The following is a 27978-nucleotide window of genomic DNA, read 5'->3' as shown; positions in this document are numbered from 1 at the left end:
CACATGTTCTGATACGGCCCTTAAAGTTAGGCAAAAATCAGTTCAGATTCCACACGCAGGGAAATAGCGGTACATGGTTGGCATTCTGAATTTGGTTCCACGTAGGACGTACAAATTACCTAAGTGTGCAAACTAGATTGACGAGAAGAACAATTACCTTTGAAACTGTTCTTTATTTCTTGTTGCAGATAATTTGAATACAAACGAAGAGTTATTACATTATTTACACTCATACATTTAAAAACTGTATCGCCAAAATAAAAACGAATATGATGTTTTATGCGAATGAATAATGTGAATTGATCTGGTGATGCATTGATAAATCTATTTAGTCATACTATTTGGTCGAAATTTTAGTTTGGTTGCGATATTTAGATTTTTGAAAATATTACAATGATAGGAAGAGTGCATAATGACTTTAATAGTAACATTTCAATAAGAGAAAAAGCACCATACCTTTCATCCTCTGTGAGTAAGTAGGCAAAATGTATTATAATGTTACTAAATGATTTGTATGCAAAATTCATGTCACGTTAGCATTAGCAGGGTATTTTTAGAACTAGAAAACCCATGGAAATATTGATTTCATAGTTGAAATGCGATCGATGTAAATCGCGTGATAGTACTAAATTACTATGTACTTTACATAAGAGTTAGGTTCAATACTTAACACACTGGTAATGTTTTCCCAAGTCATTTAAAGCTAGTTAGTTGACTATCAAGTCAAAACATAAAAGCCAACTACTCTTGGAAAGTGTTTAGGTCTCTTTCTTTACATAACAAAGCTTATAATTTCAACGTAGTTTTCAAATCACTGATTAGTTTTAGTAGATTCTGAAATGTTAGACTGATACAATGTTATTCTACTGGAAATAAAACTGAAAATACAATGTAATAGGCGCTATACCTGTATACAATTTAACTGTGAGGAAATCATTATAAACCCAGCTGAGGAGCCTCTTCCGACAATGCAAGTGATAACTGGAGTTCTTGGTTTCATCTGCCAATTTATCTAACAATGAAAAAGAAAGAAACGACAGAGTTTGAATTTCTGTTAACACCGACGAAGGAACATGTACTGCTTAATTTTACATGCAATGTATTTATTATATGCCATTTAAATCTTTTATCTTTGGTATAACGTTCCATTGAGATGCTCAATCGGCATATTGAGGGATCAAATTTTCCGCATCCCGCACATAAGCGGTGTAAGTATGTAATCGCAGCGTATATATATATATATATATATATATATATATATATATATATATATATATATATATATATATATATATATATATATATATATATATATATATATATATATATATGATTGAATATTAATAAAATATTATTGTCAAGTATAAACTGCCTTACTTGCTGGACCCATCCCTCAAATAGGCCGTGTCATAAAGTGGGTGAAATTGACGAGATCATCCCAAAAACATTAAACATGATGACAGTTAAAAACAATGTACCTAGTTACTGTCTTTGAAAATGATTCTTTTGTTATAGGTTTTGGAAACGCTGTGAATGAACTGTTTTAAAAGAGAGAACGAGTCTCATCTGTATTTCTTCACATTGCATTTCCACTCACATGTAATAATTTCTCTCTTCATCGCATTGCATTTCGACTCACACGTAATAATTTCTGTCTTTATTTCATCATTTTTGTTTACCTGTCTCTTATTAGTGGAGGCTGATATATGACACATTTTTATTTCATATGAATTTTATACTTCTCTCGTTGAAAAAGTAGCATATTCGAATCAAAGCGAATTTATTCTCGAAAATAATCAGTTCCATTCGATCACTTTAATTTAGTTTTACCCCGCTCAAAAGATAATTTGCTTGCGCCGAAGAAATGTCGATTTCTGTTTTAAATGCAATTTTATGAGAAGAAGAATCTTTCTTTGACAGAAAATTAATTTTAATCGATACCAGAAAAAAAAACTGCAGAAATTTTGTACCTTATTTTTGTGCTTCAAAAATAATTTGATTAGTATCCAACCTAATTTTATTTTTAAAAATTCTTTTTTACGGGATTATTTCCAGTTTCAAATTGTTTTTGTGATACAACTACACTCAGCTGAAGAATACGAAGAAGAAGAATTTTCAAATATAACATGTAAGCCATTTATCATTCCCCATTTATATCCACTGTTGCTTTGACTGCTTTTTAATTATTTATCAAATTCGCGTTTTCTTCACGCCATAATTTAAGCAAGTGACGCGTGATTCAAAATGGATGTAATTTTTCTCTGCATTTTTACAAGAACCACATAAAAACAATAGTTTCGAATTTCCTGAAAATTAAAGGACGAATTATATAACGTACCTCTGTTAAATAAACTGGTGAACGTAAATGCCTGAAGATGTAAAAATGATGATATATTCATAATCACAATTGAATAATATGTCTTCTTCTCAATCTATTTTATTTTTTGACTAGTATGTTTTAATGTTTTGGTGATCATTGTGATCCTGCTTGAATTTTTTAGAGTATGCTGTTCCTGTGACTTCCGGGCACAATAATACCTATATAAAGATGAATTTAATCGTAGTTAACATCGTCTGTGGGCCCATACACTCAAAATAACAGTTGTGTTTACTCGTACATATTACAAGTTACTTTATTATTCCAATCACTATGTTAATACTGAATTTAAAATGGGACTCATAATCTTTTTCTTGACATTGAACTACACCTACTTAAATAATTTTTATATCCTTTTTATTTAATTTTTGTTTTCGTTCTTGGTGGACTAAGAAAGTAAGTAAAAGTGTTACATTTAAAAACCCGAAAACAAGCAAAAGCCCTCGAGACACTAACTTTTGCAAAGTTTTGACGTGAATTGTCAGTCAATGTGTAAAATGGAAACTTATCAAATTATTGATCATGATTGTCAGCTCTAAAGTTTGCAAGCAATAAGTGCCAGAAACGTTGATGGTCTCGATTGCACCGGTAGCATGACATTCCATGTTCTGAGATAATGCGATTCTGAAAGGCAAATAAACATACCAACTAAGTCAGAGCAAATTTGGAGAGCAATTAATATATTATGTTTTCCCTAATAAATGAGAATAAGTTGATGTTTATATTTTATTCGTCACATATCTATATTGTTTAGATGATACTAAAGTGTGCCTTTTCCTTAATACAGACACATGTTCGAACGAATCAAACATGGATATAGGTTACATCTGTGAAAGCCATAATGAAACAGAGAGAGAGAGAGAGAGAGAGAGAGAGACAGACAGACAGAGAGACAGAGTGAAGTGTGTGGGTGACTGTGGTTTATATCTATGAAAGCCATAATCAAACATAGAGAAAGTGTATGTCTATGAAAACCATAATCAGAGAGAGAGAGAGAGAGAGAGAGAGAGAGAGAGAGAGAGAGATAGGTGGGTGGGCGGGGTTTATATATATGTAAGTCATAATCAAACATAAAGACAATTAGATCTGGAACAAAAAGTGTGGTTGAGGTACAGTGTGCTAGGCTCAATATCGAGTATATACCAGTTTGTAACTAAATTATTTTGCGTGGATGTGGCTTGTGAACAAACGGATCTAACCAATGGACGACATTGGCTGACGGAAGAAACAGGCATGAAATCACAGTATAACGAATTGGGACAGGGGGTTTGATCTGAGGCAATTGGAGTAAAGAGTCTGATCCAAGGGCACAACACAGTAACCCACTTTGGCTAATCCAATGATATGGATGCATGCATGCGTCAGTGAATTCTTCCTCCTCAGTTATGTTTTGTAAATAGCATAGTTTTGAATTTGTAATACGCTGAGGGGAAAAACAAATTGATACTAATTTAGCGATGTGTACTCCTCGTTTCTGAATAACATGGTACGATACTTATATGGTATTGCTTACATCAGACTTGTTTAACTCGTAAGTAAGCCTTTCCAAGCCGGATATTAGTACATTGAAATATTTACCACGTGATTCTACCCAATAACATAACAGACATAATTAATCCAGTCTCAAATTAATAAACACGTATAACTTATAATATAAAATGATTTCGCAATGTTATGAAAATGAGAAGGGTCTGTTTTACGAAACTAATATTCTAAATCATGACTTCTTCTCCTAGACAGTGGTTGAGTACTCGGTTTGAGAAATATCTCTGTTTCAAAAATATCTTGCCAACATCGACTGCCCATAATCAACACATGGTGACGAAAATCTTGTAAAGCCATAAACGGAGACTTGTATATAGATAGCGCATGTTTTTACAGCATTTAGCATGCAGTAAGTCCTCAGAAAATGAATATTGCAACATAATTCAAAATTCAAACGTGTATAATCCTTTCTTTTGTATCGAATCTAACATTATCTATGCATAGTTTTAAGCACAATGATGGATCACGTTTGTCTTATGTCGGAGCCTATGAACACTATTCAGCATAAAGTCACTCTAGTAAAGAGTGTTGGGAAAATAATTTCAGCTCAGAACTTTCCTTAGATTCAAACGACTCCTCGAAATAAGACCAAATTTAACGCACAGAAAAACATATATTGGAATCGCAATATTGCTATAAATTGTGTGCAGTCATTTTGAATTTTAATTATTATTGTGAGTATCTTCAGTATGAATGTCATTTGAAAATGTTAACAAATTTCTCATTGGTCAAATTGAAATGAAGAAAAAACTATTCCCCAGATACAACATAGCTGTAAGGCAAATAAACCAAAATCTACGTCTTCAAATTATTTTCAATGACACTATTTACTTATGAATTTTAGTTTAGAATCACTCATAATTGAATGACTTATGTGAGATACTGACAGCGTTCAATGGTCCGAGACAGGTGCCTAAGGAAAACATAAAATGTGTGATTAAATATGTCATAGATTTAATTTGTACTCTCTTTTTCATCTAACTAGCCTTGAAGTTTAACCTAACGTCCCTGGTGTTACATTTGATGATAGCTGCAGTGAAGCAGGCCTTCCTGTTAATTTGTTTCTGTTAGTTAATGTTGTATGCATTCTTCTATTTACTTTTTCACAATTGTTGCTTTGTTGGTCGTTTGTTCCTTAGCTTGCAAGTTACTTAAATTGCTGACTGAGTCGCAAATCCAAAATAAGACTTGAGGGTGATATATATATTCCATCGAACTAGAATTGCACGTTTTCGAGAGAAAATTAGGCAAGGTTTATCTCGTATCTTCCTAAATGAAAAGGATGTGTACACTGTACTTCTCAAATAAACATGAACTACATATTGGGCCTATTTGGCAAACAAAGATGAAGTACACACTAGTCTTACAGCCCAAATGAAAATGATGTTCACACTGCACTCCTTACAAAAATTATTGCACACAATGTACTCCTCAAATTGTTGCACACACTGTACTCGTCAACTAAAACGTTGCACACACTGTACTCGTCAAAGTGTTGCACACACTGTACTCGTTAACCAAAACGTTGCATACAGAGTACTCGTCAACCAAAATGTTGCACACACTGTACCTTTCAAATGAAAATAGTGTACATATTGTACTTTCCAAATCAAAATGGCATTCACATTTTACTTTCCAAATGAAAATGATTTCTCACTGTGTCGCGACTTATTATCCTAAAAATAAGTACAAGAAAAGAGCGAAAACTAGCAAGTGTTGTAAAATTCAACAAATAATTTCATTTCCCTTGTTTACAAAGTTAATAGAAAATGGCATTCACAAAAACGATGTCTCATTGTGTCGCGACCTATTATCCTAAAAATAAGTACCAGAAAAGAGCGAAAACTAGCAAGTGTTGTAAAATTCAACAAATAATTTCATTTCCTTTGTTTACAAAGTTAAAATATAAAGTTACCAGTGTGTGAATAAAATCCTAAATGGACGTAAACGTTCTTTCACAAGTGTAGATGTATAGATTATTTAGAAAGATTTCAGTTGGTGTTCCGAAAGAATTCTAGTTTTGAATGAGCGTATATATCAGTAGTCACCAATGTACTAATGAGCCAATAGTCTTGTTGTTTCACAATTAAATAATCCAAAATGTTCGTCAATGAATTCACGGTAATTCCATTTTAGTGGCTTAGTCACAAAAAACCGATAAGCACATTGTAATTCCAGTGAATAAATGATATAATAAGTCATCCCGAATTAATGGAAACACATCTTTAATTAATTCCACTGAGAATGATGTTAAGATATGAAGTGAGTAATGGAGTGATTATAATATAATCAACCGTAATATAACAACCTATGACACAACTCGAGGACCAGGATGAGTGTCATCGTAATTGAATTGTCTTTCAAACTGTGAATATTCTACGTCAGAATCAGTATCTAAAGCTCAAACTTCATAAACTTGTTTACCACACATAGCATTAGTTATGTAGACCCAGCTCCTATCCTCAGTCATAGGAAAGTTCAATCAAACGATTCTAATTCTCTCTCTCTATCTCTCTCTCTATCTCTATCTGTCTGTCTGTCTGTCTGTCTCTCTCTCTCTCTCTCTCTCTCTATCTATTTATCTCTTTCTATATATATATTTGGAATAGAACTTGCCGCAAACAAGTGAAAATGAGAGAAAAGTACTTACTGTATTGCGAATTAAATCCAAAAAATAACCAAAGAATTATAGACACAAATCCTAATAATAAAAGGTCGCGAATAAAACTCAGTTCAAATCCCAAAAATATCCAAAATTGAAGGCGATTACGTGCTTTTTATAACCTACGAGGTGCTGGTGTATCAACAGTCTCTGGTTGAATCACAGAAATATTATTCCAGTTTGAATTCAGTATAAATTCCCGTGAATGTCTTTATGCAGGAATCTTATCAAAGCATGTTTGTATTTCCACAGGAAATAATCACTTGAATTCAATAGGTACACAGTGTACAACATTTTCATTTTTATTTATATTTATATAATAAAACATCATTGACAAACTGTACCTCTCAAATGACAAAGATGTGCGCAATCTACTTCCTAAATGAAAATGATGTACAAAGTGTACTTCCCATATGAAAATGATATACACAGCATACTTCCCAAATGAAAACGATGTACGCAGTGTACTTCCCAAATGAAAATGATGTATGCAGTGTACTTCCTAAATGAAAATGATGTACAAAGTGTACTTTCCATATGAAAATGATGTACACAGCGTACTTCCCAAATGAAAATGATGTACAAAATGTACATCCCAAATGAAAATGATGTATGCAGTGTACTTCCTAAATGAAAATGATGTACGCAGTGTACTCAAATGAAAATGATGTACACAGCTTACTTGACATATGAAAATGATGAAACTGCGAACTTCCCATTTAAAAATGACGTACACAGTGCATTTCCCAAATGAAAATGATGGACACAGTGTACTTCCCAAATGTAAATTACGTACGCAATGTACTTCCCAAATAAAAATGAGGTAGACTATGTATTTCTCAAATGTAAATGATGTACGCTGTTTCCTTCCCAAATTAAAATGATGCACGCAGCGTACTTCCCACAATGAAAATGCTGTACACAGATTACTTCCCAAATAAAAACGATGTGCACAGCGTACTTCCTAAATCTATAAACAGCGTGTCTATCCTCTTTATGTGTTAGTCCGAGTGCTTTTTATTCCGCATACCCAAACATCCCTCATATATTAGTTAAATGGTTTGTATGTGTGTATAGGATTATAGAAACGCTTCGGTGTGTACAATCCAATGTTAATCAGCATACTATACTAATTGCCAAATTACATATTGGTATGTAAGTGTGCTTATTGGTTTGTTACTATTGGGTTCAGTCTCTAAAGGAATATTTTTTTTGGTAAGAGTGTGTTATGATCGTACCGAATCAGAGACATATACATATTAGACTTTTAATTGTAATGACGTGTTGGTTGGTACGGGTGCGTGTCTGGTCATTATACCATGCCACACACCCATACACCCTTGACTGTGTATTGCAACAGTTGTTTTGTTTGTACACAACTGTATGTCTTGGCCATCATACGATAATATGCTCTATTCCCTTTCCAATATCAGGTTGTTTGCAAGGGGTGTGTGTGTGTGTGTGTGTGTGTGTGTGTGTCGGATTTTAAACATGCACATTTGTTTTTTTTTTAACTACACTACGCTCACCTCCCTATTCGTAATCAGTGTACTTGCAAGTGTTTTCTTAATATATGTGTGTTGGCTATAATAGTATCACCTTACACTATATATATGTGTTTACAATGAAGTGGGTTGGATGGGCAATGCATGTGTTAACATGAAAACCACGTTTTCTTTTACAAACCATCATAGTCCGTGTCAGTCGACATTCATTTTTATGGGTGCTTGTTAGACCATACCAGTCCCTCATAGTGTGTGCGATTGTATGTGTTACAAAAAATATACCTAAAATATACAACATAAACTACACACACCTGGCATGTGTGATGGTGTGTCCGATAGTAAGTAAAAGAATGTTAATCAGCTTCGCCGACTCCTTTCTGTATGTCATATTACTTTAGAACTAAACCACTGCTTGTAATTAGGTTGCTTCTTATCACAAAATACAAAGGTAAGACTAGAACAATGCTGACTCGTATTTATTTTCAAGTTCCATGAATTTGCGTCCACTATAGCATGCTTATTCAATTATATCATGTTTAATTCTCATTTGTCCCACACATCCACCCTGTTCCTTTCCCCTTTATATCACAATGTCATCCATAACGTTAAATTCCCATAAGGGCCACAGTTTCGTATGTCATGTTAAATTCCGTTGAGAACCCATACAGTCATGAGGTTCCGATAACGTTACTCCCACTGAGCACCATGGTGATCCATCTGTTAAATTCCTGTAGGGCTTTGTATCTTCTCACAACCGCTAATGTTAGAATCCATGCCATCTCAGATTTGCCATAATGTTAATTTCCATAGGGACTCATGGTCTGCTAGTAATGTTAATTCATGTACAGCGTCATGTCCCAAAGTCCAAATTTTACATTTTATAAGAGCACATAGAGCCACGTTAATGTACCGGCTTCAATATTGACCAATCGATCGTACTTACCACAGAGTTGCTTCCCACATAAGCTCATATATGTCAAAAACCGTTAATGTTAAATTCCCATTAGACCCAATATCCGTCCCAAGTTTATGTAATGTTAATTTTATCTGGGAGCCATATCCTCTCTTTGAACTACTTACGATGTTCATTTCTTTGTTCTCTATTTTGTCTCATGTTATGGGATTCCTAGCTTTCTTTAAGCGTATTATAAGGTAGCAGATAAAATATGTTTACCTCTGATACTTTTTTCTTTTAACTTATTTCACACAACGATGGAGCTGGGTTTGGTTTCCGAACCTAGTTCTTGTGCGAAAATATCACAATGAGCAAATTGTTAACTGGTAAGCAACGTAAGTTCATGTTCATTTAAAATTGATCTTTTCGGAGGTTTTGGCTTCGTTTATTCATTCGTAACATGGTTTTAAAATAGTCAGACTAGAAAGCTAACATTCTGGAGCTCAAATACAAAGAAAGTGATACAAGAATGACACATGCTATTTCTGTTTCTGGTGTATTAGAAAGTTGTATCTCTTTCCTTTAAAAAAAATGAAATTAGAGTGAAACGGATGAAGTCACTGTTGTCTCTAGCTTCGATTAAAAAAAATCTTGAAATCATTTTAAAAGTTTGACTTGTATCATTCTTATTACTTTAATCCCTTTTTAAGCATTAAATATATCTTACCTCGAAAACTACAGCTTTCAGTTTATAATTTCCACTAAGTTACATCCATCAGACTAAGGACTGATTTCCAGGAAAGAATCTCAGCAACTAAATACCCAGAAAGTATATTTCAGAATATATACATATATCCCATATATGTCCGCACTCGTTTACTGCCATACAATAACTGACAGAGTGTATGAAAAACATGAATTTATTCAAGAGAATTAGATTCAATTACTATGACGGTGTTAAAATTCAGCAGGCACTGGATTAGCAGGCATTTAATTGCCAGATCCCGGTGTTCATTTTCAGTATTGGCAACACGAGCGAGACGTTCATGAATAATATAAATATATTTAAGGGTGATTTCCCTTAGAATAGGGGAATTGGATCGAAAATCGACATATAGTGGGCTGACCTGAATTTACATTATTTGCTTGGCTTGAAATGAGATTAAAATTTGCAATTCTCGTGAATGTGATGGACAGCGAAGAATTCCGAATGGACAACGTCAAGCTAAATTATCATAAGCTGCTGCATCGTTAAGAGTGGATTTTTTTTTAACCAAGTGTGTTTTAAATGTTACTAAGTCTATTTTAACCATATATATTTCCTATAGGTTATTGTGGACGAATTTGTTGAACTATAACAATACGTGCTCTAAATACTTTTGTGTACCGATAACCTAACGTCAGATATACTGTCCAGTTTTGTGGCTAATATTTAACAGTTATTCCTGCTATCATGCCAATTATTTCGTTATTGAGGTGGGGGGTGGGGGGTGGGCTCAATTGTACAAATAGCATAAACTTGTCTGTTTTAATTACCATATGGCTTCTTTTCTGGCGTAAGAATCCTGACTGACAGTGTGTTAGATGAGAGCACCAAACGGGTGGGTATGCTATGCAGGTATGAGGTGTTTGCGTGGTCGAGGGCTACAGGTTTTTTTGGGAACGGCGATTATTACCGTAAGCTGCAGACCTTGGTTCGAGTCTCCGTATGTAAAGAAACAAATATTCCATAATCTGGAGTATACTGTTCATTATCAATATTGGTCTTGTTGCAATGTTCTGAGTATCTTCAAATATGGTTTAGTGAAATTCGCTAACTCTTTATTTATTCTCCCTCTGTTTCTGTGTAGAGCAATAAAAGCTATTTCTGTGATATAAGCAATACTATGAGACGGGGAAAGTTAGATTCTTTGCCTGCGTGCTTTTGGTGGTTGTATATAAAACAAGGAATTATATGCGCTGTACATAAAGCAATGATAAATACATGCCAATTGTAGCTTGGTGGTTGTATATAAAGCAAGGAAATATTCATGCCAATTAAAGTCCGGTAGTCTTATTTTTAAAATTGTATAACTATCAGATAAAACACTTACTCAAATCTTTAATTTGATGTCTTGATAATTTATCTCTTCTTGACATTTTATTATAAAGGTGTACAATTAATTTTGCAAAACATCTATACTATATGTCCATGCTGCCTGTGTATATATAAGGAGTGCCAGTAAACAAAATATTGTACCGTGTACATTGTACAACAAATAACTGCATTCAATAAAAAGAATATTGTGGAATATGAAGAATACAACAAATACAAACATTTAGTAAACAAGAAATAATGCAATACACAGAGTACGACGCATATCACAGCGCATTAAATATGAAATTATCCAATACACAGAGTACGACACATATCAATGTACAGAAAACATGAAATTATGCAATACACAGAATACGGTACATATCAATGTGAATTAAACAGAAAATTATGAATATACAGGCCACGACAACTATAAATGTAGTGTAAACAGGACATTATGCAATACACAGAATACGGTACATATCAATGTGAATTAAACAGAAAATTATGAATATACAGGCCACGACAACTATAAATGTAGTGTAAACAGGACATTATGCAATACACAGAATACGGTACATATCAATGTGAATTAAACAGAAAATTATGAATATACAGGCCACGACAACTATAAATGTAGTGTAAACAGGACATTATGCAATACACAGAATACGATACATATGAATTTATGCAGTACACAATGTACGAAATATATCAATGTGAAGTAACCATGAAATTATACTATTCATATAAAAAGAAAAGAAAACAACATTCGTTGAAGAGATTATTGTACATTACAACGCCATTTTGACAACTTCCCGATTCATGGCAGACCAGCCCATTTCCGGTTCTGAAGTTTATACAGAACTATTCATTCTTTCGGACTTATATAACTCTTTCAGGATTATTTTGGATTCGCCACATAATACTTTCTCCCACATTTTCAGTTATACCTTTAATAATTAAATTATTTGTTAAGTTTTACAATACTTATTGGTTTTGTTTATTTCCGTTACATAGTTTACGACCACAGGGTCTTAACAATATCATACAATACATAAGATACAACACTTGTTAACATGCAGCGAACAGGACACAATGCAATACAAGGAGAACGACAAATAGCATTCAATAAACCGGATATAGTACAATATATAGGGCGCGACACACGTGAACGTGAAATAAAGAGGACACGAAGCAATGCATTGACCAAGACACGGAGTACGACGATGAACAACGTACAGTAAACTAAATATTATGCAATGCATAGACCATGACACTAAGGACGACATTGAACAACATTCAAGAAACAGAACATTATGCAGTTTATAGACCACGACACTGAGGACGACATTGAACAACGCGCAAGAAGCAGAACATTATGCAGTTTATAGACCACGATACTGAGGACGACAACGAACAACGTGCGGTAAACAGAACATTATGCAATGCATAGACCACGACACAAAGTTCGACAATGAACAACGTACAGTAAATAGGATACTATGCAATGCAAAGACGAGAACACAGAGTACGACAATGAACAACGTACACTAAACAGGGCACGACGCAATGCATAGACCACAATACAGGGTACAACGACAATCAGCGTGTTGTAAACAGAACATTATACAATACATACAATATAGCATACAACTACATGCAGTAACCACAACAATTTACATAATTATGACACAAAACGTTAACTCCACTCTATGCATTCTTATATCAATATTTGATGCAATTTATTATGATCTTGACATGAATGATTGCATTAATTATATCTCGTGTGAAGTAATTTATAACGTCCCTACTTGTGAAGTAATTTATAACGTTGCTACTATATATATATATATATATATATATATATATATATATATATATATATATATATATATATATATATATATATATAGTGTGTGTGTGTGTATTCTTTATGGAAGGAAATAGTAAAATGTTCTTTTCAAGAGGTTTCTTTATTTATCCTGGAGCACCATAAATAGATAAGAGTACAAAGTAAAATCTTTTTTTTTTTTAAATGTATGTTTCCATTGTAGAATTTGTTTCGGGCTAATAAGTTTCCAAAATTCTAATCAGAAGGTTTCTGATTTACCAATCAGAAATGAATAGCATTAAATGCTGATTGTGTAAGGATATCTTGTTTAGTCGGCAGGTGCTCATCGCAAGCTGTTTGTTGCTTAACAAAGTGAAAGCAGCTTCGATTACCTACTCGCACGACCTAAAGGAAGTTTCAAAACTTAAATGCGTCTTATGATGATGCTGATAAGACATCCTGAAAAGAATAGAAATCATTTTACTTTTTCGTTGTGCCACATCTGCTCTTTTATAACTATTGTACTTGATAAGCATTCGTAAAAGAAGGACAAATCCATTACGTGCATTTTGCATTCAGTCTACATATGGGTACTTCTTGTGTTACTCGGGTGATTGTTGAAAATAAGACACCAACAACTGTATCAGTTTGAAACAAACCGGAAGTTGTTTAGATCGGTATACCGACATAGATTCATCATGTAATTTCAAAGACAGATTAATGTTGATGATAGAACCGCTCGGGTACGGAATTGGACACATTTAAAGGGAGAAATTCAATAAATACATATAAACATTCCCTATTTACTGTGGTATTTATTATAATATCCATTGTAATTTAAAAGCCATGTAATTGCATTCATAGTACCAACGAGGGCAACAATAGCACTCTCATATGACCACAGCCTGTCGGTGGTTCTTTCCGGGCTTTTCCGGGTTCTTCCTCCACCATTAATACTGGCCGCCATGTATAGCCTATCGTGCTGAAAAATGGCGTTAAACCCCACAACAACAACAACAACAACACAGCCTAATGGGTGCTTTTTTTTAAAAAATCCCAACCGTGTCAGTAAATCTGCCCTAACTCATGACAAATCCTCTTCCGTACATCGTTTCAGAACCTCTTTTCCGAATAGTCTGCACGAAGCGATTCCGCAAATGTGATCGATTTTTATATTTGCTTTACAAGGTTTCTCCTATCTGAAACGTCTTTTCTAAACTCTGCCTTTAAAGTGAAATTATATCCTGGCTGCAATCTATTTGAACAAAATGCCATCTCACTGTCAAATCATGATAAACGCAATCCGTCGAAATCATGAAGAAATAAATTTGGGGATATTGGGTTTAATTTTCACATGCCCCAATAGGTTGATGCCAATGTTAGTATAGTCATATTTTCACACAACTTTAAAGACTGGTGTTTGACAGGTTCATTTCCCTGTCTATCAAGGCATAATGCTAACAGTCCTGTGCAACCCTGAATATTTGTGATGAGGTTTGCCGGCATATTCCTTAAATGAAATTTATTCTTGATATCAATTATCAAACTGATAGAAAGATTTCTGTCGAAAAGATATATAAACCTAACTTTCAAAGAAAATGTATATTCCATACCTTCCTAATGCAAATAAACTGATTCTATATTGATAAATATTGAGCCCTTAGATATTATCAGCAAACTCAATGTTAGATGTGCTTTTGCAGCTTGGGTTGTTGCGCTAGCTTATAATAGATGAAAACAACGAAACAAGCGACAAATGTGCACAGTTTCGGAAATTTCAGTTTCATAGTGATATCAAATTGCATTAACGTTGCTTATTATAACGATCATTTTATCCTATATTTCTACCAAATAAAATGAATGATTTCAGGAAAATGTCCTACACGTCGGATTAAGCAATTTTCAGCCTTTCAAATGCTTTATAGGCACTTGTGATCTTTTGAAATCTGAAATCGTTACCTTTTTGTTTACATTCTCTTATGACACATTTACTTCTTTAATGGACACGTTTTATAACATGACCTATGGGATATGAATGAAACTTTTTCTTGAATCACTCCTACATGCTGCGTATGTTAATAGAACCTGGTCTGTGTGCGAACTATCTCATATGATTGAAATGGGACCATACTACACAATACTACACAGTCTCTGATTTCGATTTTGAATCATGAGGCATTTTCCCTGAAGTGGGGCCTTATGTTGTGTACCATACTGTGGTAATGTATACTTAGCTTGAAATGATTTTAATAGGCAGGTCTGGACCGAATTGATCCAAGAATGTCCTGTTTCTCTGTATTTATAAAGCTCTTTGTATTCTAATATAACACTTATTATGCAAGTCACGAATGCAAATCGATATGCAATTTCTGAAGACTGGTGCAATTAATGTTTATTTCCTTGACGTTGTTAGGGCACTAAAGAGTTGTATTTATATTGGTTGATAGCGACCTTTTCAGCTTTCCTACTAATAAAAGAAAGCCTCCTGACAACGGTACCAATAATATAAAGATCCGCAGAAGATTCTCTTTCTTTTCTCCCAGGAGCACTTCCACTGCATATACTTGCCTTGACAGACTTATAATGCCTTGTGGAGAAAATTTGATCCTTTTTGGAAAACACTTGGTTGCGTGTGTGATCACAATATTCAATTCATAGCACGCTCAACGCGAAATATTCGAACCCCACGTCCAAGCTATTGGAATCCCAAACGCGAAGTATATTTCTGTTTTAGTGGAGTGAAGCTGATGGTTTCGCACATTAACAATACTTCTTGTCCATTCTGTCCTCACTTTTTAGACACACGCACACATGTAAAGCTCATAAACAACTGTGCAAAACTTCGGTGTTAAGCCAGTCCAAGAGCTTTTGGAATCTTCCGATTCCTTTTCTAAAACCATTACACAAGGGAAATAAGAAAAAGGCATTGTAATTCTTCTACAGAATATACCGGAAGTGTGCTGTAAATATTTCCTAGCTGATGCAATGGTGTGATAAATAAAAAGAGCTGAACAAGGTTAACTTTATAAGGATGCAGCTTAAAAAGTAGCAACGTTCAGATTGGAATGATTTTACATAAATTCGAAATCAGTTCTGAGCTCTATGCAGACATGTATGTGGTAAAAAGGTGTGATCTATCATGATCGTGTCAGGACATATATAAGACTTGAGCTCCTGTAGATATGTCTCGGGATTTTTCCCTACCTTGGGATTTGCCCCTACCTCCAAAACTCAACTAATTGATTATAACATAGAAGCTATAAGATCCCCAACTATAACCGTACATATCATTAATGATACTGAAGGGCAGATCAATGTATGCAGCTGACATAAACAATGAGTAGTGTACATTTAGTGATTTCTGAAAAATACTGATATTTAATATGACCGCACATTTTCTTTAACGTGCGCTGTGCCCAGCTGCATTGAAAAAATAAATGAATAAATTAACACTTCTCTAACAATTATTTGTCTAGCCTCTCTTGGGTATTTACAAGTTACAAGTTCTTGACAAAACAGCAAGACAGTATTTAATGCAGTAATATAATAGTCAACCGCAGAAATGGACAAATTTAGTATCAGTTCGAAATCATTTACACGATTGAAAAGAGTGACGAGAGATTTGAAACTGTTGAAAGAAAAGCCCCCTTGTTAATAAACACGAGTCACAATAAAAATATTTCCCAACGATGAGTTTGTCAGTCATTTGGATGGTCAGTGGCAAGCGGACATAGTTCGCATGTGAACAACGAACATTTTTCGCAATCTATATGGACTGAAATAAATAAATCAAGTAAGACGATAATCACGCTGCTATCAAGGAAATGTTAAAAAATGAAAATAATGAAAAGATACTTTGAAGAAGGATGAAAATTCTGCAACCAATAAGATTTGAATGAAATAAAACTATTTAATTTTGTTCTGCTAATTTGCATATAGGAAAATACACAAAAATAAGCATACAAATTTATATTACATGATGATTGGTACAAATAGAAAACCTAAATTCAAAATACAGTAAACATTTAGATACCTTTCCATACTTACCAATGAAATATTTAAAATAACGAAAGTAATTTTAGGTATTCAAATAGTTTGCAAACTCGAATACATAAAGGCAGATAACATATAGTGAAAACTGAAGTAGAGAGAAAAAGAAAGCATATATGCAACAAAATGTTACACATGAAAAACGTGATAGGTTGACCACAAACTGTATAAATAAATACTGTAATACATAACAAGTGATAATATCTGTAAGCCAATAATTTATAAAGTCAATTCGCACTACATCCGAAAATAACATAAAAATCAATACAATGAAGAAGACTAAAAGATGGAGAGTTTGACATGACGAAAATTAATGACAATACTGATGCAATCATGGGGACAAGGGGACAATGAAACTTCATATGAATTATTTTTTTAAAAACTGTATCGCAGCGCGTCCGGCAAATGCAACATAAAACATGCATTGTTTTATTGACAATACTATTTCCATGTTCTATTCCAAATCATCCATACAACATTCATTCTCATAGAATTAGCGCATAGTTACTCATAACCGGTTGATGTGATTTGTTTAATATTGTATAGATGCAAAAACAGTAAAACTATCAAAAGGTGAAGATACTCTGATTTTGAAATCATTAGTTTCTATCAATTTTCATGAACTATTTACTTGCAATTGAAATTCAACTACACAGATAAATGGTGCAATCATGATCGGAAGGGCAGCCAGTCGTAACATATTGTAAATATAACAGATAATGCCGTTAGAATAAACCGAAAAACCTATTGCAAAATAGGACGGACATAGACAGCATGTTAAATCAATGAGATTCAATATCGTATTAAATATTGGATAATAGATACAAGCATAATTACAGCAGTTCGTTTGAAGAACCTATAGATAGATTTCATGACCTCGGTACAAAAACAATATAAGTTTTGACACAATATTTGGAAACGGCTATCCAAATGAAAAAACAGCATCATTTAACTATTATTTAACTATTCAGATGTAACATCTAATTTGACCTAATTAATGGATACATCTAAACGGCAAACACATGCAAATACTGTGATTGACAATAGACTAATATATATATATATATATATATATATATATATATATATATATATATATATATATATATATATATATATATATATATATATATATATATATATATATATATATCTATATATTTATATATATATATATATATATATATATATATATATATATATATATATATATATATATATATATATATATATATATATATATATATATATATATATATATATATATATATATATATATATATATATAACTGTATCCCGAACATTCGTATAGGCTACAACGCTAATGTGCTAACTGCTTTAAAACGTTATGATGGACATTGATGAGGTACTGGTAAATACTGGAAAAACTGACAGTTGATGAAAATTAGCTATCTTGCAGATCAAACTAAAGCAAATATGTTGGACTTGTTTCTTTTTGTAAGGAACAGCGAATCAAAAGATAAACGTCAAATGAATATATATAGTATCAAGCTTTATGTAATCAACATATTTTCAAGTTATGAATACAACCTGTATAGCACAATCTTTCTCCGTTGTTGAAAACTCTGTTATAAGGCTGGGAATAAAACCAGCATGGCACAATTGTAACAAGATAACCGGGTGGGATTTCGGATTTTCAACAGAACACTTTTGATGGTGATACAAATACAATGTTTAATAACGAGCAACTTGAGTGAGCAATTATTACGATTTATATGTGCGTGTATATGATCCAAATATTGGATCAATTAACATAAAACGCACGGACTTAATAATGAAAATACAAATAAATGACTTTACACAGTACAAGCACGAGGTGTGAATGATTCACGGTGATTTCAAAAAGAAAGAACAGCGATCACTCCGATAACTCGGATCGCTCTGGTCACTCGGGTCAGCTGAAAATACATCTATCACCGTGTACTATGCATGACACGGGCATATACGATAAAAAGTAATGACATTATATACAGTAAGTTATAAAGAATACATTATCGGCACAATAATTACAAAACAACAAACAGGTTCAGAGGTAAACCTAACCGTTCCCGACAAGAATCCTACGGTACTAAACGTTTCTTAAAAATGTAGCTTTATATTGCTAATGTAAAGCCCTTGCTAAGTCACAAACCTGAATAGAAAATATTTGCATTACACTACGTAAACCGAGCCGCATAGCAAACATACAAAAATAAACGTGGTAGTACAATAGTTATAACTTATACACAAGAAATTAATAATTCACATACCTCTACAACTGAAGATGTGCAAGTCCTTAAAGTAGATCGCTCACTGACAAGACGTTCCGTAATGTGAAGATTTAATCTTACAGTGAGGCATTTATACACAGACGAAGTCATCATACATTGTTTACATTATATTCTTCCCATTGAGAGCGTAATTTTGTCATACAAATTAAATAGAATTTAAATAATAACATATATCATGCAACATTCAAGCGATCACAGTGATTTCCGCACTACATTATACATCGAGACAAAACTGAGAGAGAGAAAAACGTAATCGAAATGCGATTAAAATAACAGGGTATTAAACCTATATATTACCTGTTTGGGAACATCATGTCAATGAAAGAGCGTATATTTCTCATTGCTGAACATTCACTTTGATAACGAAAGAGAAAGAACCTTGATACATAGAATCAATCATAACATAAGATATTTAACATCTAACAATATGTACAATCAATTCATTTGAGTATAAAAGTGAAATAGATACTTTAGAAAGTGACATCCAGGGGGAATAACTTACTGCATGAATATGATACTGTGCGATCTCAACTGGAGCGATTTACCGAAAGATTGGAGTAACAAAAGTAACAAGGGCAATCAAGAAATTGGAAATATCTTTTTTATTGTAAATAACAATTTTAGCACAAACATTATAGACGAACTGATTAATGCTGTCAAAGGTAATATTGATGAAATACCAAAGGGATAGAAAAAGATAAAATATATAATTGAGTTGACAATGAAAACATGCAACCGATACTGAATTAGATAAAAATAATATCGCATAGAGTTGGCTGAATTAATACAGTCAAAAGAGTAGCAAATATCACACCCATACAACTGAATTCAATATTCAATTTCTAGAAACGTTTTGCCAGTTTACTTTGCAGCTCGTTGATGCACCAAAAAAGATAACCCTGAATTAACTGATCATATGTTTTGTACAGATGACTTAAACTGAAAAGAAAAAGGTAATATGAACGATATTACAAGCTAATGTGTGGGGAAGTATTGATACAGGTTCATTGTTATTTTTTTTCTTAACTTTGTGGTTTTAGTGTACGCGCCATTTGTTGTCAGCTCTGAAATCAGATCATAAATTGTTACTGTAATGAGTGCTGAATCTAGACTATACAAAGCTATAAACTATGAAAAAGGAACATGTTTAATTATTTTATTTAAATGTTTGAATAATAAAGAGGGCCTCGAATGATCGAGTGGTCGAGTGGTCTCACCGTTACGAATCTCTGTCATCTCACGTCTGTCTGTATGCGTTCGAGTCTCGGACACTGCCTGTGTGGGAACGTGAAAGCTTGCCCGTAACTTCACGTGGCTTGGTCTTTCTTTCTGGGACTTTCTCGCGTTCTTCATCAACCAGTTATACTGGCAGTCATGAATCTACTAACTCGTGCTAAAAATGGCGTTAATCCTTGTAACAACAAAACACAAAATAATGAGTATCTAAAACTAAAATGTATGTTTTGTATAAGGTGCACAATATAACATTAGAATCGATGGCGGTAACGTTTGTATTATTTATCTTATTTGTTATAGGTCTATCAAGAACAGCAGACAGTTTATTTTAATTTGCTTCGTTTCTAACTTGCAACACATTGCAAATCCATTACCATGTCCAACCATTTCAATACGATACGTGTGTTCGCTATCAACATGACAACAATATTTTTCTCAATTTAGTAATCTAGCCTTCCAAACAGCAGTGTCCAGGCATATCTGCAAGATCTGGGAATGCTCCTATGTTGTTATCTATGCAAAGCAGAAATAAAATAATGAAAGCGCTAATGGTAATTAAAACTAAAGAATTAATTGACTTCTCTTCAAGCGAAATGATTACCTGCGGTACGCTGTACAGAATTAGTTTTATGTGTTGTCTATCTGATCAGAACCTAGCGCCATAAGCAACAGCTATCCAATCAGATTGACCAAAATGAAAATATGGCATAATAACAAATATTTATTACAAATATAATTCTGAAACTCCGTTCTAGATCTAGCGTGATTTATGTTATATTGTTGTCATCTATCCGTATGCTGTAAACTGGATACACACATTGCCTAATCAAAATAATTAAAATATGCAACATTCGTGAATAGTTTGATCTAACAGACATCCAACTTTACCTTCCTACTCATTCTTTGAAATGAAATATTATAATCGATTGTTATTCAATCTGCAGCGATTGCAATGAAACACTAACATAGCTCTCGTCACACTTCAAATACAGTGTAAAGGCCTAAGGTATCATCTTTGTCTGACTTGTAACATATGGCGATTTTATCATCACTGCAAAATTCAATCAGTACAAACGGTACGTAAAATCTAAAGCAGATAAACAAAAGTGAATGTGATTCTTTTAATGTGAAAATACTAAAATATAAATGTATATATATATATATATATATATATATATATATATATATATATATATATATATATATATATATACACACACACATACATACATACATACACGCATGTTTTTGTTTGTTGTAGGTTAAAATAACATTTTTTATAATATGATCAAGCCATAAGTATCGGACATATATTTTTGCTCATACAAGGAATATTTGAAGGTAAGTTAGATTATGCCAATTTATGACCCTCAGATTTCGTACAGTCTTAATAACATACATAAAATTGATTTGAGAACGATCGTCCAAATGTCCATTAAAAATGATTTTTCATGTTTCATCATTAGCCATCATGTATAAGCTAGTATTTAAAGCCAACCTTTAAGATGTTCTGTCATGTGTTAACATAGATTAGCCTAGTGTAAAGTCCGCTTTTTACGATGTTCCATCAATGGCCATCAAAGATAAATCCTAGTCTAAAGTCGACTTTTTAAGACGTTCCGTATTTGGAAATCTGTTTTGTTCAACAGAAGCATAATGATTACAAGACATGATGTAATCCGAAACTTCAGTTATCTGTAGTTTATTCATATTTTACAAAGTTTAAATTATTGCTTGCTTCGTCAACCGAAAACGAAATTGTACCAAATGGCCCTTCTGACATTAATTTTATTACTGAAACATTTGTCATCTTCTTAACGAAGAGGATTGGAAATTGTCCTTTAATGAATATTGACCCGACTTTACATTCTCATGTATATTTGATTTAATTTATGTTTGAGTTAATTTAATTGTCTGATTGTAAGTTTCATTTATTTTTATATTTATTTCATTACATGTCAATATGATGTAATTTTGTTTACAAGGCGTTTGATATTTTCCAGAAAATTCAGTTTGACCTGAATCTTTGTTTCTAAATAACTAATAATAAAAGCACTGTTTCTATTTTTGACTTAGATTACTACCTTGATTCAGAAATCACTGAGACAAGTAAACACCGTTTTATTTTTATTTTATTATTGGTTTTTACTGGGAGTACGTGTTTATATTAAACACCCTCTATTCCGCAATTCTGGGTTTTCCGAAATTGCGCAGTATTCAGGTTTTATACCGATGTCTATAAAAAAATTAATTAGTTAGGTTTCTAAACAGTGGGACGTAAAGATTTTCGTTGTGTTGTGACAGTTTGGAGTTATAATTTGTATTCAAATATTTTGGATTCTAAAAGATTAATTCCTTTTTCCTGTAAACATTTGAATGTTCATAAAGAATTCTTGGACAAAGACATATATTTAAATTTTATTCGGAAATTCAAACACCGGAATATTATTGACTGAGGAATTAAAAAAAGAACAGTACAATACCTAAAGGCTACAATGTACGCCATCGCCCTCCATTTGGGATATTTCTAACTTGAATGTATTAGAACATTTCATTACTAGGAGTTCTAATATTTAATTCGTGGATTATTCTTGGATTTTGTTTTGATTTGATTTTCAAAACCGTAAGTTCTTATTGTTTCATTTTTATATTGTTTTTCCAGGGAAATACATTATTTGTTAAATTTTTCAAAGCTTGTTGTTTTCATTTTTCTATTGTTACTGTTTATTAGAGTTTAAACACGTAACATCAGATCATATATGATCACACCTTTGACCGAAACTTGCATAACTTAAGAATAGAATCTAAAAAAGACATATCAGCTGGCATTCTTTAGCAACCATATTTTAAAGATAGAATAAGAGTACAAACAAACCCAGAAATAATGGATTCTTTTCTTGAATCCTAGTTGATTATTATTTACACTTTGCAAAAGGTACTGAGCCGATACTATGTCAGTTATACGATATCTGCACAAATGTACAATTAAAATCCAGTGAAAATATAAAAGCCATCTCTTTATTATTGTAACGATATTCTAAGTTAAAAGAATGAGGCCGTTACTGCTGTTAAAACTATTATATTGTATGGTTGCCATACTGAGCGGTAGACCATTTGAAAATAGAGTCTAATAATGTCATGTCATATTGTTGGAATATTGAGTAGTCTACCAATTCGAATTCAAATCTAACATATCACGTTATGAGGTAGGAATATTGAGTAGTCTACCAATTCGAATTCAAATCTAACATATCACGTTATGAGGTAGGAATATTGAGTAGTCTACCAATTCGAATTCAAATCTAACATATCACGTTATGAGGTAGGAATATTGAGTAGTCTACCAATTCGAATTCAAATCTAACATATCACGTTATGAGGTAGGAATATTGAGTAGTCTACCAATTCGAATTCAAATCTAGCATATCACGTTATGAGGTAGGAATATTGAGTAGTCTACCAATTCGAATTCAAATCTAACATATCACGTTATGAGGTAGGAATATTGAGTAGTCCACCAATTCGAATTCAAATCTAACATATCACGTTATGAGGTAGGAATATTGAGTAGTCTACCAATTCGAATTCAAATCTAGCATATCACGTTATGAGGTAGGAATATTGAGTAGTCTACCAATTCGAATTCAAATCTAACATATCACGTTATGAGGTAGGAATATTGAGTAGTCTACCAATTCGAATTCAAATCTAACATATCACGTTATGAGGTAGGAATATTGAGTGATCCACCATTAGGAATTCAAATCTAAAAAGTTACATCATACGGTTAGAATACTCAGTAGTAATCTCATGATGTGTGTTAAAACATAAACAGTTATTTCAGTTTGGTGAGATTAGATCCAGTACATTTCTTTCGATTAGATGAAGTACAGTTCTTTCAAATGGGCGAAGGTAGATGCCATAGGTGGAATTGGGTACAATTAAGTTCTACCACTTAGGTGAGATTTGGTACAGTAAAGTTATATCACTTGGGCGATATTTGGTACAGTAAAGTTCTATCACTTAGGTGATATTTAGTACAGTAAAGTTCTATCACTTGGGTGATATTTGGTACAGTAAATTTCTATCACTTGGCGGAGATTAAGTACACTAAAGTTCAGTCACGTGGGGGAGATATGGCGCAGTACAATCCTTTAAATTGGATGACTACGTGAGAATAGATGCTGTTCTAATTTTGTTCATATGTCACAAATGAATCCATTTCAAATGTCGTTGTATTTTATTAAATGGTACTAAAGAATAGTCGTTTACATTCAGTACTCATCCAAATATCCATTGACAGTAACACATGCCATCTAAAAGTTTAAAAATGCCCTATTCAGCATCAGCTTGCTGTAACATGTTCAAAACGAAAACAATTAAATTACCCTATCAGCCTGATCAGCCCGGTGAAATGAGTTCAAAATAAAAATAACATAAGATTCCCTATTTCTGATTAACCTCATATACAAAATTCAAAATAGAAATCAGAGAAAATGTACTATTCCTGATCTGCTTGATGTTATATGTTTAAAATAAATATCAAATAAAATGCTCTATTTTGGATCATGCCAACCACGAAACCCTTCAGTGAGATTGTTACATTTTCATGAAATAATACAATAAACAAAATAAATACAGCAAAGGGTCTTAAAGTCTCATTTTAAGATTTTTTGACGACTGAATGATTCTTTTTTTCCCTGTAACTATGTGTATGTTGTTAACCAATGAGCTCCGCGTAAAACACGTAAACACGAATAAAATGCATAGTTGTCCGTTCACACGTAACTAACTGGAAATCTCCGGAAGAGAAACTAATTCTTTCAGAAGACTTAGGATATCGAGGAAGTAGTGTTGCTGACGAACGATTTTGAAGGTGTTGGTTGAAGGCTTTTCTCGCCATATTGAGACAAGATCCCAACAATAACTAAACCCTATAGAAGTTAATTCAGCAACACTAAATTCAGATCCGATCTCGGCGGTTGTGTCCGATTGCAAATCATTCTTCTTTGTAATTTTAGTACTATTTAGACAAAACACGTGCAAGATGATGCCCCTGCTAATGTATGCAAATTGAATGTTTAAATATCTGAAACCGTCTCGATGATTTTTACACTGACAGTCACACTAATAAGCTGCAAACTGGTTTGTAAAGATTCCTTCTTCTCTATCTTTACCTATATTTTGTAAATGGAGTATTGTAATGAGATTCACTTCACTGATAGTAAGTCCAAACGTGTCAGTTTCTTGCAGCAAACATTATCCTACCTACCCTGCTATAAAAGAAAAATTAACGACCGTAAAGAGTATACGAAAATTTAACATTATAAGCTTCAGAGAAAAGAGATACACTTTTACAATGCCGTGATGAGAAAATAATTATCTTCATTTTCTAAACTTCGCTGGTAGCTTTCAAACAAGTGCTACAAATCAAAACCGAGAAAGCAAGAATAAAACTTCTGTCACTTTTTATTTTCTGGATTACCTTTGGTTGGTCACTGTTGAGCAAGGGTTCAAATTGAACACGGTTGATTTCTTCTTTTTAGGAGAGACGAATGAACGTACGTTTAATTTAGTTGCATTGTAACATGATACACTATATCCCAAGCCAAAATCTAAATATTGATCACAAGTGTCCATTTCTAAATTCTTCTCATTGCATCCAGTGTGTTACATTACTGCTTTCTGCCATCAAATTTGCGTTTCTATCAATCCAAATCATAATTACAAAAGTATGAAAGAATTGAAAAGCTCTGATACAGTGACCGCTCCTTTGGTTAAAATTGGATATACGAACGCGATTTAACGCTGGAAGTAAGATTATGACATCGAGTTTGACATGCGGATAGTCTCATATCGCTGCATTGACCAATTATTAATCACTGACGTAAGCTATACAGTAATAGCTCAATCATCCAATCGCACCGGTTCAGTAAATATTGTTTCTAAAGGAAACCTGATATAATGTAATTGTGCAAGTAACACTATCCTCGGAGGTTTAAAAAGTCTAGGACGCAGGAAATTAAATTTTGTTTAAGAAGCAGGACCAATTATTAGTTCACATAATATAGTAATTTGCCATTATTATTGTCCATAATAGATAGTATAATGCTTAAACTAAGGACCTAATAGCCTACGGGAAGATGATATATCGACTGTAAAATTAGTGGTGCATATATGTTTTAACATTACTTCGACATCACTGTCTTGTACAATATATTAACATTTTTAAAAAATCCGAAGAAGAAAGGTCTCTGAATGATCTGGTGCATTTGGAAAGACTGTTAATTTCTATATAATTTGGACCTTAGTGCCGATATAAACCCACAAATATATTTTGGTTTTGCTTGTCTTGTATCCAGACTGGGTAAGTAAATATTTAGTAATTATGGAGTGTTGGGACCCCATGTAACTTGCTTATCAATTACTAGGAATAGATGTCATTATGTGTATTATTCACAAGACGTTATGGTAGCGTTGATTGGTACTGTGAAATGGACACACGCTAGTTTCTTATCCGAAGAAGTTCTCGATTTTATTCTAATGTACAAGATTTTAGCAATTTGATATATGAATAAGTCTTTATATTGTTATACATAATTAATTTGCGTTGTTTGTTGTGTTTTTATATAGAAAAAAATATTTCATTATATGCTACTGATAATGTAACATTGTTTGTTGGACGTGATCTTGCCCAAACACAATTTAATTTTCTGCTTGATCTGATTCATTAATTATTTTCAAATTCTGTAAACAAGTAATACATTGCAAAAATATTTTCTATAAGTATGGGTTTCATATTAGGATTATCATCTATAGAATTAATATATTTATTTGGGTCTGGTTCTAGGTTATTGGAATTATCTATTACACATTCTATAGTAATAGTTGTAGTAACAGGTATTATAATTATAACTTAAACTTTATTTTGTAAACATTAAGAAGCTTCTAGAAGGTTATTTTCCATTATGTCACTTGAATCATTAAGACTTGAATCTGAAATTCTAATATTATCTGGGATTTAATTCGTGATACCGTACGTTCTTTTTACATTTTTACTTTGTCTTCTAGAGAAATAAATTATTTGCAGAATTTTACAACAAGCTTCTTACTTCTCACTCTTTTATATTACTTGTTTTAAACCAAAGAGTTGCAATAATATTTTTTGTTTGGGTCGTGTATTGTGGTGTATGGCGCAAAGTACCAATATTCCGTTTTTTTTTTTAAAAGCTTACTAATGAGTCATACCATGTTAAGGAAAAATCAACAAGTTTAAAATTAGTGTTTTGTGAGGTGTTTTCATAGAATGATTATATAAACATTATTTTTAGTATCCGTTCTTTTCAGAACCCTTCTGTTGACAACGACTACTGTCTTGAGGTTCTTTGGAAATAAAAGAAACAATTGACAACAAGTCACACTCACGAAGGTGTGTTTTCCAGTTTAAAAATAATAACTTTTAAATCGTGTGCGTAAGCTACCCAGTTGTTACACGTGTCCTTTTAT

At 32.9% G+C, this 27978-nt stretch overlaps 1 long non-coding RNA gene across 1 annotated transcript in view; it reads right to left on the bottom strand.

Annotated features, from left to right (window-relative positions):
• Positions 1 to 9851, bottom strand: part of LOC149773252 (uncharacterized) — a 65029-nt gene extending 55178 nt beyond the window's left edge. Inside the window, exon 1 of the long non-coding RNA XR_016417432.1 lies at positions 9712 to 9851. This is a non-coding gene — a long non-coding RNA (uncharacterized LOC149773252). The remainder of the gene's footprint in view (positions 1 to 9711) is intronic.
• Between the last annotated feature and the right edge of the window lie 18127 nt (positions 9852 to 27978).

This window comes from Sinohyriopsis cumingii, unplaced genomic scaffold (assembly GCF_028554795.1).
Source record: "Sinohyriopsis cumingii isolate HCF-2022 unplaced genomic scaffold, ASM2855479v2 utg000741l, whole genome shotgun sequence".
In the NCBI taxonomy this organism is placed as follows: Eukaryota; Metazoa; Mollusca; class Bivalvia; order Unionida; family Unionidae; genus Sinohyriopsis; species Sinohyriopsis cumingii.
This window is presented reverse-complemented; position numbering and strand designations above follow the sequence as displayed.